Source organism: Poecilia formosa, unplaced genomic scaffold (assembly GCF_000485575.1).
Source record: "Poecilia formosa unplaced genomic scaffold, Poecilia_formosa-5.1.2 Scaffold199, whole genome shotgun sequence".
NCBI lineage: Eukaryota > Metazoa > Chordata > Actinopteri > Cyprinodontiformes > Poeciliidae > Poecilia > Poecilia formosa.
Genome location: NW_006800138.1, coordinates 1111434 through 1127000, shown reverse-complemented (window position 1 = coordinate 1127000; position 15567 = coordinate 1111434). Strand labels below are relative to the sequence as shown.

General features: G+C 38.5%; 1 protein-coding gene across 1 annotated transcript in view; it reads left to right on the top strand.

Moving 5' to 3' along the window:
• The first annotated feature begins 3696 nt into the window (after positions 1-3696).
• hs3st1l1 (heparan sulfate (glucosamine) 3-O-sulfotransferase 1-like1) overlaps positions 3697-15567 on the top strand; it is a 29192-nt gene continuing 17321 nt past the window's right edge. Inside the window, exon 1 of the mRNA XM_007566801.2 lies at positions 3697-3980. The gene's annotated coding sequence lies outside the window, so the exon portion shown is untranslated. The remainder of the gene's footprint in view (positions 3981-15567) is intronic.

The following is a 15567-nucleotide window of genomic DNA, read 5'->3' as shown; positions in this document are numbered from 1 at the left end:
CCACTCCTCAAACTGTTACCCTATCATTTTAAAGTCCTCTTTTGTGCTCAATTAGAGCTTAAGCCTTCTTCATTTAGTCACATTTTCATGTCAGCTTCAGTGCTGAGCTGAGTTATTCAGTGTCCCAGAGTAAATATCTACACCCAGCTGCCATATTTTGTCATAACACACCATTCCTTTTTAAGCCATCACATATGATCCCTTTCTGTCTGTCCTTCCACAAACCCACACTGAGCAAAAATAAATATGCCCTTCACTTGCCCTCTCATTGGCTCTCATTTTAGGTATATCCGGCAGCAGCAGCCAGAATTATGAGACAGCCTCCTGCAGGTAGCCCAGTCGATGGGGATGTTAGACACACACACTGTACACCTCCATTATGAATGGGGATGTTGCTCCCAGGCATATCTGACCCTTTCTTTGTCTTCTTCCAGACACTATACCCTACCAGCTTGATAATTGCTGTTTTTATGCAAATGGTTAAGCTTCGACCTCTTCTCCTGCACAAAGATTACCTTATTTTTTTCACTACAATCACAACCATGGAAGTAAAATGTCACTTTTTTTTTTACTTTTGACGTGTTAGAGGCACACCCCAAAAGATCAGTGGTTGGTTCCATCAAAAGGTGGATGATGTGTACAAATGCACACCACACCTTTAAAAGTTATATTTATAAAATCACTCATCTTTTATCTCTCCGCTCCATAGATATGTTTGTCATCTAAAATAGTGATAAAATTCATCTATGTTTGTGTTTTTAACAAGACAAAATGTGAAACATGTGAAAGGTTTGAAGCCCTCGCAAAGCATCGTATTTCAGTGTTGAGTGTGGGAGTGCTCTGGTCATTTCCCAATATTACAGAATAAAATGAGAAAATTAGAGGAAAACTGCAGGTAATAAAGACTGTAGCCTTTTCCTGGTATGGATTGGACCCACATTAACGTTGTCTATAATGATAATGATGATTATACTGCAGAAAAGCAACTATACTATATTATCACATTTCCTCCCAGCACATTCAGCACATTTCCTGGTCACAGCACATTTCCTCTGTTAGAGTCCCAAGGCATCTATAATGAAACATTCTGTAGAGACAGGAAGCATGGTTTGATGTATGTGCAAATGTCTTGAGTCACAGTCTCTATCAGTGGCTGGAATGATGTCTCACATGCAGCCCTTCAACAACATCATCAACATAACAAAGTATGGCCACCGTTTGACTACTAGACATCTGAGTTCATTTCCTCACTAGGCTATGGGGCTGACATCTTATCTCATCAAAACCAGCCTTTATGCTCGTTTTAAAAACTTTTCATGCTGATAAAAAACTGTAACAGTTCAGTTTACAGCCACTCTTTTAGCATTCTTGTATTTAAATGTTACATTTTTTCCTTTTCCTTCTGTGGTTGAATGGCTTTAAGATGTAGCATTAAGAAATTCACAAAACAAAAAATGGCAGAAATATTAGAATTAATTAATTACCAGTCTTTCTAGCATTTTCTCTGTCATACTTTTAAAAATGACTTTAAACTGGAAGGTCTAGTGAAAAATGAGTGGAATTGAAACCACAACTTTTTAAAAAGTTTACTTTAAATCAGGAAAGCAGCTCATGGCTAATCTGCAGTGAACCCAGTTCATAACTTCATAAACTGGGACAAACAATAAGACGCCGCTGATCCAACATAAACACCTTCAACCTCCACTGAAATTTGCAGCTGCCTACATAGAGCAGAGAAATGTCTGCTGGAGAATAGTTTTATGGTTTGGCAAAACAAAGATGGAGCTACTGACACGTTGCATAGAGAGGACGGAATAATGAATGACTTTCCTTTAAATCTTTGGATTCTCCTTAGTTTAACAAGTTAAAGGTTGAAACTTAAACTCAGCTGGATGTTTTAACAGGATGTTTGGTCAAATACTAAACCAGAAATATGTCAGAAGTTTGTTGACGGCTACAAAAAGAATGAGTTAGAGGTGCAACTTGCTGTTGGATTTCATTTTTTGTGGGCGTGTATGCATATATTTTAACCCAAATGATTTATTTTGACCCAGAGGAAATGAGTGAAAATCCACAATAAATTTTAACCCTTTTGCTGTTTGTAAGATCAGTGAAGTTGTGCTGTTAATAATTCATGTAATGCTGAGATTTGGAAGGTGAGTGATTACTTTTGTCCCCTCCAAAAACAATATAATATTGTTTTGCTGCAGTTAAACACTGAAAGGCAAAACATGGCATAAAGGAAGAGATGAGCATTTCTGTTTTTTATATTCATGGTTGAAAGATTTTTAGTTATAGACACATACATGTGATATAACTTCTAGACAAACAGGAGATTTGATGTTCTGAATCCAGTTCAAGAATCCACATGTTTCATGACAGTACAACATGAAAATGCCTGAGTCATCATTTAGAGGCACTATTCATTTGAACAACCAAGCTCAACGAGCTGAATGAAATGATCTGTTGTAAAATATGGCTCAGCTTTGGTTCAGTCCCGGCCGTTTGGAGCGGCTCTCAAAAATCTAACCTGTGTCACATACAAGCTGCTCAGCAAGGCTGTCTCATCTTTTTCTATTAAAAGCCTTTCCACAGAATCCCCTGAGCAAGTATTTGATCTGTAATGTGAATAAAAAAAAATGAAAGTAGAAGCCTGATAATGCAGACAAAAAATACTCTATTGCATTTTTTCTAGCTACCTTTTTGAATCTGATAAAATTTTAAACCCACTTTTGAAAAGATTTGTTTTTCATAAAATCACTTGTCAGTACATGTTACAGTAAAGAACTTAATGTATATGAATCAGTTTTGTCCTGTAAATGGAATAGCATTTTCACACGCTGATGGTGGGAAGCTACTGGACGGTAGCCTGAGCTGCCCGGGGCAGTCTGACCTCTCCAGAGCCACAGGGTCATGCAAAAGGAGCCCCGAACAAATACTGCTTAGTACATAGATACATTTTTCAGTAGACATGGTTCTGTTACTACTTTTGCTGCTGAAGAACTGAACTTTTAGACTTTCACGCGCTCAAAGCCAATCATCAAATCAACAGAAATAAACTTAAAATGTTTTGCTCTGTAATAAATCTACAGAATCTCTTAATAGCCAAACCCAAACTTTGGAAAAGTGCTAAAGGCGATCTGAGGGGTTTCCAGTCTTCTAAACGGATGAAAGTTTAAAATAACTTAATAAAATTTTGTGTGTCACATTTCAGCAACACGCCAGTTTAAAGTGCTTCACATGTTTCCACGTGTTGGTCAGTGTTTCATTAATTATGTTACAAAAGCAACTCTAACCAGGTGGGTTTTAGTCTAGATTTAAAGGATCTGTGTTTTTCTTTACCATTTTCCGGAAGTTTGTTCCAGATTTGTGGTGCATAGAAGCTGAATGCTTCTGTATGCTCACGTTGTTTCACTACCAAGACATGTGAATCTACAGAATTTTAGATTTACTTTTTGAATTACTCGTACATAACTGTTGCAAACAGTTTGGACTCGTTGGTGGGTTGCGATGTACATAAAACCCAAACACAGAACCTTCAAACAAGCCGCACAAACTATTTCAGGAAATACGAAAGACAAGCTGAGCAGAAACGGTTCTGCTGAGGCGCATCAGTGAGGGGAGCACCTTGCCCTGATCGTCAGACGGGAAACGGCTCCTCCCCGCTTCCCTCCTGTCTGCCACGCAGCGCTGAGGCAGTGGCGTGGCCACGGCGCTCCTCCTGAACGCAGCCTCGGAGACGGAGTCGAGTCATCTGCTCTGAATGAACAAGCGCTTCGTTCTGGCAGCTGGTAGTCTGCTCGCTTCCGAACCGACTCAGTGATGACAGTGGCCGTGGGAAGGGACGGACGCGTTTGTTGTGCGGGGACCGGCGGGACGCAGGAGCGCGCTCCGGTGTTCAGCATCATCTACATCCTCCGCTCCTGAGAGCAACCCGACAGGCAGGCGCGCTCAGATCGGCACCGAACCCGCCGGAAGAGGTAACCAATGTTTTATTCTACTTTATCTATGTGAGAAGAGACTCAGCGATGCTTCCGTGCAGCGTTTGACTAAAAGACAATTTAACATCTAATGTGCAGAAATAAAATTCCAGTTATCCGTTTTGGGGTGAGCTGCGTCTGTTGTGTCTGAGCTTGTCTGTCACTCAGTTGAGCGCTTTGTCTTCTCTCTGCAGTTCACGTTTAAACCCTCTGTAATAGAGTATTGATCAAGCTAATTAAAATGCTACATTCAATAAATTAGCTCAAGAAGCTGCGAGGAGCACATTGCTCTGTAGGATTATCCCCTTTTCAGTGTGGCACAAACTAGTTTCTTTAAAAGTTTTCCCTGAAATTCGTGAAGTTACGGCATTTAAAGATGAGGCAAAGTTCTTGATCCAACCCTGAACTGCTGCAAGTATAAAAAGTGACTAATCTCATGCTGTAGTTGCAGGGTAGACTCAATCAGACAAGAGCAGCTGATGATAATTACCACTCTCCAGCTCTTGGTGGAAATGTGGCCCTGCACACACTGCCTACCCTTCACAGCATCACATCTCCTATATCTGATGTCAGACCAAGCCAAGTGAATTTCCACTGGATGCAAATTGCCACAGGCTGTGCAACAATTCACCTTTGATTATGAGCATGTGGGTGTTGGCTTTATTCGAGCCGGTGCCTTCAGCTCGCTCAATTCCTCAAAGGCATTAGTTGGTATTTGACTGGAATAAGTTGTGTAATGAAATTTAAATGAAACATAAGGTGCTGTTTATCAGCACCAGCCTGATCCTGTCCTGCAGCTAAAAGTCGTTTTTAATTGGTTTGTATTTAAAATAGGTTCACCCTTTTTGTAGCTGTTCAAGCTGAAGCTGCACAACAATCCTCCAGAGGAAGAAGTGGGCTGATGATGTTCTTGCAGCTCCTCATAGGTTCAGACAGCTCATTACTCTCAGATATGTTAAATCTAAATGGTAATTCACAGCTTCTTTTGATCTGTACGAAACTGACTTTCAGTTATGTTGCAAATTTGTCAGAATAAAAGTCTCTTGTTGTGAGTGTATGCACAGAAAGATGCATACACTACAAAATATCTGGCTAAATATACTAACGGCATCTAAAGCCTCCCTTAAAAAGATGCAAAAACCCTTAAAATGAACTAGAATAAAAACATTGTATTGTGGTTTATTCACACAGGACATTTTTATTTGGGTGGAAAAAAAAAAACATGTATAGAAATAAATGTTTCAACCAAAATCACTAGTGGCACCGTTATTGGTACCTTTTAATTAACCTCTAAGTAAAATGAAACTGAAGCACTATTTTAATTTATACTTCACTTTTTGAGGATGTTAAGCCTCTAGGAACTTTGGATTAATAATTTATGAATTTCTGTTCCTCTTAGATATAACATTTCCCCAGGGATGCCTCCACAAACTGATTCTAATTCTAAACTGGCCCTGAGCTAGCTTAGCGCCGTTCTTTGTGTTTCCTGCTGTTGTGAGTTCTGACTCTGGCACCAGTGGTAAATGTTTGAATACATCTAGATCAGTCGATATAGTAAAGTTTGACATTTAGGCTCTGAAATCATCACTGGCTGTGGTGTTCAACCGTAGGAATGAGAGCATCTCTGCACCCCTGAACATTTCTGTCTTCTGGGTTGTAGAAAGTTGATGGTCTCTGACCTCAGAGCCTCAGAAACGAGGAGAATCTCCACATGATGTGCATCATGCTTTGCATCTCAAAACGGCCACCCAAACTGGTTATAGAGTCTGAAACAGCAGCACAGCTCGAGTTCACTGCCTAAACTATCTTCCATTTGTCACCTCGTTGTTGAACGCCAAGTTTGAAACTCACAAGTTAGTCCAAATATGAGAAAAAGTTAGATTAGTTGTGGAGTAACATGAACTCAGTCCTCCTGTTTCTTTAAATCCTCACAGAGGATTTAAAGAAAGACCAGAGCGTTCGGCTGATGTTTTCATTGTAAATCCTGCAGTGAAGGCTGTCTTTGTTTGAATGCTGCTTCCTTGCAGTTCCACCAACACAAAAATACAAAATAAAACAGTCACAGATTATTTATTATATGGTACAGTTAAAGTAACCGAGATGCTTGTTGAAAACTAGTTCTTTTATAAAACCAGTTGCATAATGTCTCCAACATCACCATGGTCCACCGTTCTGACCCAAAAAGCCGATTCTTTTTATTACTACCACCACTGGTAGTAATAAGTGAAAGTCAAAGTGAGCAGGATGTAAGGAAAATTTAAAAACCTGCAGCATAAAGACACAAAGTGCCACCAATTATCCAAAACCAATGTTAGACATAGCGTCTGCCAAATAATTGTTTGAGTTGTGATTCTGTAAAAATAGACAAAAAAAAGCACTAATGAATAAATGTTGTGCAGCAAAAATAATAAAGTTTGATTCCATGAATTTTTCCAGTGTGAGTTTATACTACTACAACAAAATATTTTAATGCTTTTTACACATCCTGATGTTGCAACAGATGAAAAACTGTTTTATAAATGAATAAAACAAAAGACTTATGTAAGAGGAAATAATTTGGTAAGAAAATGATTTGTTTAATGAATGTAAAGGACAGCAGCTCATCCTCATTATTTTTATACCAAACTAATCAACCTGGATGGATAAAGTGTTTCCTCTCCTTAACCAGAAACCCCCCCACTTTCATTTGTTTTTATTTTTTCCTGAAGCTAATCGTTAGAAGCAGGACTGGGGGTCCAGAGATGACAAACTGACAGTAAGAAAGCGTTTCTGATTCTGGCCGTAAAGATGGCAGCGGTGTGAAGATGTGTTATGATTTCCAAATCCCCCCGGGAATCCTCGAGGTGTCTTTGTGATGTATGGCTGGACAAACACGGCGGGTCAGTGTACACAGCAATATGAGCAGAGTTCCATATGGGAGTGACAGAAAAGAGAGCGAGAAGAAACCATTTCTTGTGTACAACATTTCGTTATTAGGTTTGTGTTTGATGGAGTTTATCCAGTTGGCTCCACTTGAGCGGAGAGGAGGGGAGGAGGAAAACAAAAACAAAACAAAAGTGCATTTTCTTTTCCACATGTTCTCCTAATCACAAGCAATCCAAACTAACAAGAGAATGGGATTAATATTTGATGAGTTTCTGTTTGCCGAATTAAAGGATGAAAACTATTAGCTAGGGCATACATGAGATTTGTTAAAAATGCAAATGAATTCCAGAGTTGTTCTCTTTTCCTTATTGTGGGGGCTGATTAAGATGCCTTTATGGAACCAGCTCTAGATGCTGTCAAAAGTGCACAGTAACAATCTGAGGTAACGTTAAGATGTAGCTGCAATAAATAGAAATGCAAATCATATGTGGCTGAATGCAGAGGCAGGTAAAAAGCTTATTAATTATCTGGGTCAGATAAATACATTTGCATTAATTATTTGTGTGTCTTTATACATCTGGCACAAAGTGTAATGTTTTCTTTCTACAAAAAGTTGGGGAAAAAGTTATCAAAGTTAAACCTCTGACATCTGCAGCTGAATTAATGTTAAGCTTTAATATCACACTATCTTTGACAGGTGATACCTCCTTTCAACAAACGGCCACTAGTGACACCTAGTGGTGAAACTGTAGATTGCAAACAACAGAAAACAGTCCACCTCAACTGTAGGACTAATAATGGTAATATTTTGGGCTTGTCTTGAATTTCAGTGCCTTGCAAAACTGTACATCACTAAGTTAAAAACATGTGTCGCCTTAGCATACGTAACAAAACTAACAGGCAGGAGTTTGAGGTCCTCCAGATGAGAACTCATGAATGTTGTACCACTTTTTTATTTTTAGTGTGTTTCTGGGCGCAGCATAAAATGTTCACATGAGGAAAATCTGACACTGATACAGAAACAGACAAACATTCAGCTAAGCGTAGCGACGATGATGCAGCTCCAGAGATCAACATGGCAACAAAATGACTTCCCGTGATAAAAACAGCAAAGAGGAGAATAACAGGCAGAATACACAAGAACTGATCAGAGACGAATCAGGAGTGATGAGGAAAATGTTAATACTGTTGTCAGAACACTGTATTAACACACATTATGTTGGTTAAGTGAAATAAGACGAACATTTTGTAGCTGTTCAGAAGAGAAGTAATTTTTCTTATGGGGACTTTGTCTTAAGATTATCACAATTAGCAGCAGATGCTTAGGTAATGAAACAGCATGGGGTTTCCCAGAGGAGCTCTCATTAAGGTGTCACTTACAGTTCTTAAACTCTTCCCCACATAACAACAAATCTAATCACAATGGGCTAAGAATGTTTTTGTCCTAAACTGTTAATGAGCTGAATAATGAAACAGACTGAAGCGAACAATCTGCAGGACAACAGATGTCAGCCAGCTTAGAGCACAAAACGTCCTCAGCGCTGCTAATGTGGCTCCATGTTAGCTTCCCAACGTAATGTTTGTTTTGCGGTACAAATCTGATACTTTGTTCCCACAAAACTTGGCTTTAAACTTTATTATAAATACTTTTTGATAGGTTTTGTAATTCTTCTAAAAAACATCTCACTAAAACTCACTTAGTCTTCACTTTGTAGCGACGTCCACACAGAAGAGTGTTGCTGTTGGCACGTTTGTTTGTTTTCCTTTGACTGGCTGATGAACAGTTATTGTCTATCAAGCTGAATTTACCTGCTTCTGGTCTTCAGTCTGTTTTTGGGTGCATTTATTCTGCTCTGCTTTGAGATTGTGTGTGGAACAGGCATCATGTTTGTATGTTTTGAAATTAATACAAAAGTCGTTATTAACTTCACTGTTAACAAAACATTGTTTTAATAAGTAGAAATCCAAGTACTACAGTGTGTAGGTTCAGTGTGAGTGGTGACAGTTTAACTACAGCTGTTAAATAGAAGCAGTCTGCTCCCATGTGTCTGATAATCGGTTGATATTCTTCCCAATATTCATTTAGGTCACTTTTAAACTTCTGAATTTAGTCGTCACTGCTCTCTTTTCTTGCATGATGCCATCAGTTTTTGCTCCTTGCCGTTCCTCCGTTGTGATGGCCGTTTGTTTTGGATGTACCTCTGTGATTAGGTCGCCCAGGCACATCCCTCACCCACCCAGCATTGTGATATTCATGTCATACAGAGGTTATTTTATTTGTTGACTGGATCTTCTGTCTGCCTCCCCGGTGGAGTGATTACTGATCAGACCAGCATTTTCATATCAGCCCTGTGGGAGGAAATTAGAGGATTAGCAGCAACTTCTGCGTGTTCCCTGCGTATCTTCCAGGCCTCCAAATCCTATGGAAGCCATTGTTATTTTAAGTAGCTTGGCAATTGAGTGTGGAGGCAAGCTTGCACTCCCCCAAGCCTTCAGAGGAACAGAGCCACAGAGAGTTAGCATTTTTGGAGCTAGCTTTTCCTGCTTTACATGTCCTTTCATGATGTGAAAATGAGCAGCTGAGAAAGGGCTGTGAAGCTGGCTGCCAGGACCTCTTCACTCCCGTCCTTTAGTTCATGCATAATAGATAAGTGACTGCAACTTACAGTACCAGGGTATAACTAGGCTAATGCTCAGATTTGCATATTTGTGCCAAATTCCATAATTCATGACTGCGCAGCAATCCACGGTGCAAAGTCCCACATTTGTCCATGTGATCGTCACCATACATCACCGGTCATAATTCAGCGTGACGGCTAACAAAAATGTAGGAAAAAGGTAGCATACGGTGTGAGTGTGACACGCCGCTGCTGCTGCTGCTGCTCCTGTGTCCTCATTATCAAAAGCCTCCGTGTCTGAGCTCAGCCTTTAGGGAAAGGCTTATTAAAGACACAAAGAGTCTGATGACGGCGTCATACAACAGGTTGTTTTCTGCTTAATTTACTGCCATTCTGGAAGTGAAGGGACGGAGGACTGGAGTGGGCGGACGAGGAGACGGGAGAGAGTGCAAGAGCCTTTGAGTGAATAGATCTCACAAGCCACTTTTTCATCAAGAGGGCGAAGAAAGGCTGGATGCAGCCTTCGTTGCCTTGTGTTATAAAGTGGATTTATCATTCCACTTGATGATGGGCAAAGTTATTTATTCATTACTTTTGTTCCTCGCCTGCCGCAGATGAGACAGGCCCATGCCAGCTCTATTCATCATTATTGTCATATAGGCTTTATTAAGAAACATCTATATGAAAAGAAACACTCTGTAGTGCAGAAGTTTAAGTACACACATCAGGGATGTGATTGTCTTTCTCACTTTTGGGCCTTTAATGATTTACTTAATGATTTTTCTTATATGTGGAGTTTAATAAAGAATTGGGGGAAATAATTTAAATAATTTGAAATTATTGTAGATTTTCTCAAATCTAACGAAGGTAAAGATTATATATGCAGGCTTAGATTTTTATACAAACGGCTTTATTGTGTGGTGAAACGTCTTTTAGCTCTTTTAGCCAATGGCGAGCATCTGACATACTCACAGTTCAGCATCTAAATTATTCTGAACTGGTAGCTCCTTTGTTTCCTGATGTGGACTCTGGTTTTAAAGTTATGGAGCGAAATTGATTTTTTTTTTCTTTTTATCTTGTTTTATAGTCATTCTCTCATCAAAAACATACCTGGAGTGTTGCTTTCCATCATAGCGCCGCCTCTTCCCACAAATCTCCTCTTCAGAGCTGCAGTCTCCTCTAGACTAGTGGCAGCAGCAAGTAGCAAACACCTGCTGAACTCACACAAACTACAACATTCCTGGCTGTAAACTCCATCATGAGATGTCGGATATGTCTATGTTGCAAAGTCAAATTTCTTAAGTTTTTTATATATACAGCATCTTCCTAACAACTGAGGGCAGCATAGTTACATGACTGTGTTATAAAATGGCACCATGTGGCTGGAGAACACAAACCGCCCTCTAACACGGTTCACTATTTGCAGATAATGTCATGTAACTCTTAACTATTAGTGGAAAATTTGCCTATTTGTGGATTTTTTTGTTTGTTGAGCTAATCTAAAATATTTGCAGAAAGCAGGAAAACCTTTGGCACAATGCTGCTGCTCACATCTCACCTGGAGGCTTGCACAAAGATGCAGCTCTTTGCTTCCTATTCTATATTGCTGATTGAAAGTACGACCTGCAAGAAGCTTTTGTCCCTCTTAGCACCAAACCATGTGACGCCAGTATTGGTTGCAAACTTTAATCATCCTTGAAGGTGTTGATTTTGGAGCTTGCGCTTCTTTCCATGTCGGCACTTCATCAGTTTTCTGTCATCTGAAAGTAACGCTCTCAGTCATATTCTTGAAACCTGGATGCAGGTAGTTGTTCCAACCAGACCTTGATGCCGATGACTCATAAACTTGTTTTGAAAAGAATAAAGTGTGTTAATATAGAGGTGAAACTCTGCAGAGTGAGACTGAGCTGCCTTTTACTCAGGGTCATTTAACCAACATGCCTGCATGTTTAGTTTTGAGCCTGTGTGGATTTTAAAAAAACACCTAAAATCAACCTTGTGTGTTCAGAAACATGAAAAATCCATAATAAATATCAATAATAAAATGACTTCATAGCCTGGAGGATAAAAATGAAAGAAAAGACCCAAGATTATCGCTGCTCACACTTATTAGCAGTTACAACTATCAACAGTCAATAATTAATATTTGGAAAATCTGCTTCATGAATCATAATTTTTTTTTTTTTTTTACAAGAAAGTCACAAAAAAAACTCTGTTAAACCTAAAACAGATTTTAAAGAAGTGGATTTATTGGAATATTTTAACTGCTCATGTTTTACCACATTTAGTGGAGAATTAGAGATAAAATCTGCCTTTTGACAACAGGATGAGAAGAGTTCTCATTTACCTGGACAGAATCAAGCATTTTTAGATTTAAAACATGTTGGAGTTAAGAGACGAGGAACAAGATGAAGCTTTGCATTGCAAGCTATCAAAAAAATGAAAATATGAGCATTATTATAAAATAAGAGCGCAGAGAATTCGTAATTAAAAGAACCGATTTTAACTGATATACTCTGATTCTGACCCCCGCAGACTCACTGGCTGCCCATCAGTTATGATCCAACTGGGATTTGTTAAAGGGTGCATGTAAAAAAATAAACAGAAAATCAGATTTAAAAACATATTTAAGTTGTGAAAAAAAATCTGACTTTTGAAATGTCAAATGCCAATGAATTGACCTCTGACCCAGAGTGGTGAACAACTTATATTTAGGTTCTTCTCCTTTGTCAAAATGGGCCAAACAGAGAATTAGCAGACACAGAACAATAAAAAAAATGTTAAAACACTTTTTAAAAAACTGCATCATTCTCAGCTAATAAGACATAGTCATTGAAAAATGAGACATTTTGCTGCATATCGTCAGCACACTTATAAAAATGCACAGAAAAGGAAGAACTGAAAGTTCTAGAGGATAATTAAAAATGTAGCTACTGGGCTCGGCTGGAAATGTTTAGAGCGAACAATGAAGAAGTCAGGTGAGCTTCGACCTCAAGGCTGGACTTAGAAATGCAGTTTAAGGACAGATTTTCTTCAACTGCAGTCTTTTTTAGTACAGATACTAAAAAAGGAGACTCTCTTTTATTCGGCACGATGTGCTGTGCCAAGCATCCTTCTGGCCTCAGAGATGACAGAATAAAGACACGACTCGCTTTGTGTTTCGTTCTGAATCATGAGATTCATCCCAGAAAAGACGGTTCGGTTCTTCAGCTCTGGATGAATGTAGTGATACTGGGATGTAAAAAGTGTCAATTTTAATAGTTCAGTTGTTAATGAACTTAATTAATCTCATTTTCAGATAAATGAGTAAGATGACTTGTGTTCTTTTCTTTTTATTCAGTTACATAATAATTCTGCACATTGTGATTTTCCTAATAACTGAAAGCTAAAATAAATTCCTCATGAGAATGGTGATTTCCTTTGATATTAATATTCAGGATTAGCAGTGACGGCTTGTATTTGTTCCATACTGACAGCAATACTGAGAAATCCAGCTTGCAAAATATTTGTGCAAGTTGAGAGACACAGAGTTTATGTTTTCACTTCATTTTGCCTTTGGGTTTATCTTGGCCTCAGGGTTAATTTAGTGATTTTTACTCTAATAGTTTGTTTCAGATCAGCACCAGAATATTTTTTAAAGCATTTGTTTCCTGCTGCAGAAGTAGTTTGATTTCTTTTCACAAGAAAAAAGAGGAATGTTCCTGAAAATAAAAGAAAATCTGTCAGAGTTATGTGCAGCGTATGCATGCTTTGTTTTACTTTATGTGCCTAAAAGAAAGGAGTATGTACTATTTTACAAAAATAAATGTTGAGATGACAGGAACTGAACAGGAATGCAGAGCCTTGTCAGGAAACTTAAGCATATCCATGTTTCAGAACGGCCTAGTAAAAGCACAGAGCTACATCTCAGAGAGAATCTGTGGAAAAACTCTAACTCAACTTAAAAACAAAACAAGCAAAACAATAAATAAAAGAGTGACTCAAACACTTTGTAAATAAGCGGAGCTGCCCAAAAAGACTTCGGGGCAGTGGATATAAATCCATAACACACTTTTTTGATTTTTATTTGTAAAAAATGTGTAAAGCATATATTGGGATATTATATTTCTTTGATACATTGTGGTGATTTTATTATATGAAATCACAATAAAGCAGATTGAAGTTTGTGGTTGTAACATCCCAATGTTAAAAGTTCACAGGGTAAATAGTTTTACAAGTCCTGGATATGAGCTCAATAAAACCACAATGCACATTTTAACAAATATTTCTTTTGTGGCTCTGTGGCTGTGCCATTTTCTGCCTGCAAGCCTGAACACACACACACACACACACACTCCTGGCTGTCGATGTGCAAACGTGTGTTTCTTTGTGTCTCTTCTCTGCCGTTAGCCATAAAAAAGAAAATGAGATAAAACCAAAGGCAGAGTAACAACATCTTGGAAAGTTCAATTTCAGTTTTAAGAGGAGCAGTATTTCCCTCTGGGCGGCAGAAAGGCAGGAGCTCTCCAGGGCTTTCTCCTTCCAAAAAACAAAAAAAACAAGATGAACAGTTTCTTTCAGCACCTCGGACAGCTCCCCGCGAGGCTCCGGAGTTTGTTGCAAAACCCGTTTTTAACAGCATGAATAAAACGTCATTAATCCAGATGCTTCTGTCTTTGTTCCATAGTCTTTGTGTAAAACTTCCTTACAGAGCATATAAAGCTTTTGAAAGCTAAACAAGGAGTTTTTCACCCTGATCATATATGTTTTTATTTATTTTGAGGAAAAAGAATCTTCTCTTATGGCACAAATGTCATAAATGTCTTCCAGTTTAATTTTGCCTAACCTTTCCTTGAAATGTTACACAAAGCCAAACGGAACTACGTTTTTAACGAACAAACAAAAACCAGCGTGAAAACATTTCGAGGTGAAACAGTGAGCTGAAGCTGGAGCTCCTCAGACGCATGTACAACATATTTCACACCTCGCTATCTGCTACATTCTCTTACTCAGCTGCTAAAAGATCAACTCCAAAATAAACCAGCACATATGGCAGAAACGAGAGCTCTGAATCCAAGCAGATCTGCTTTCATGCAGCGGAGTGACGCACCGAGACATGAAAACATGGAAACACCAAGACAACAAATGTAATCTAGTACATTTGAAATGAACTTACCACAGTTATTATTAGTTGTACAGATGTATGAAATATCATTAAAAAGTTAATTTATTTTTGGTAATGCAACTCAAAATGTTTTCATCTGTTGACCTTGGCATTTTGTTGGAACGATTGGGAATATGAAATATTACGAATGTGACCTGAAGCCCAAAACAAAAATGCAAACTGAACGATTACTCCCGAGTTTTAAAGTGTTTACAGGTTTGAATATTTTTCAGATTTCATTTAGGTTGAGTCTTAAAATGTAACACATGTTAAAGCGACAAACCAGCTCCTGCTCTTCTCATTGTCCATCAGATTAATTTTTCTAGAGGTTGGAATAATCTCAACTGTATAATCCAGAGGTTCTTTTTTTCACTTTTTACATAATAATCTCGGGAAATCTGTGGTAAAGTTAACACAAACTGTTGCATTTTGCTGGGATGGCCAGAGACCTGACAGACTTTGACCTGGACTTTTTAAAGCAACATGTCCGCCTCCGTATGTTATATCCATTTAATGCAAAGCAATAGGATTGTGGTGTGTGGGCTGTGATCCGCTTGGCTGCTCCGGATTTCTGTGAGGATTGGATTAAGCTGCTGTTGATGCGCTAACCTCTTTACACCCATTGTCTCAGTTGGTCTCAGAGATGATGCTGAAAGGTGAGCCTCTGTTGTTACTTTGTTGCTTTTTATATTGAAATAATATATATTTCTAAACTGTCAGTCTGTTAACTGGTCCTAAAATGAACTGATTATATTATTATAGCTGTTTATACTAAAGATGGTCTTGGTGTCCAGTTTTTGCATCAAAATGAGATTTTAGCAGTAGTATTTTGGAAAAAAACAAAAAGTTGTCCCTCTTTTTGTTTTCACAAGTTGAGTAAATGTCTCACTCATTGAACATGTTGACTTTATGAATCTGACATCCACAGGTGTGACATATTTTTGCTCGTATTTTCTAAGGT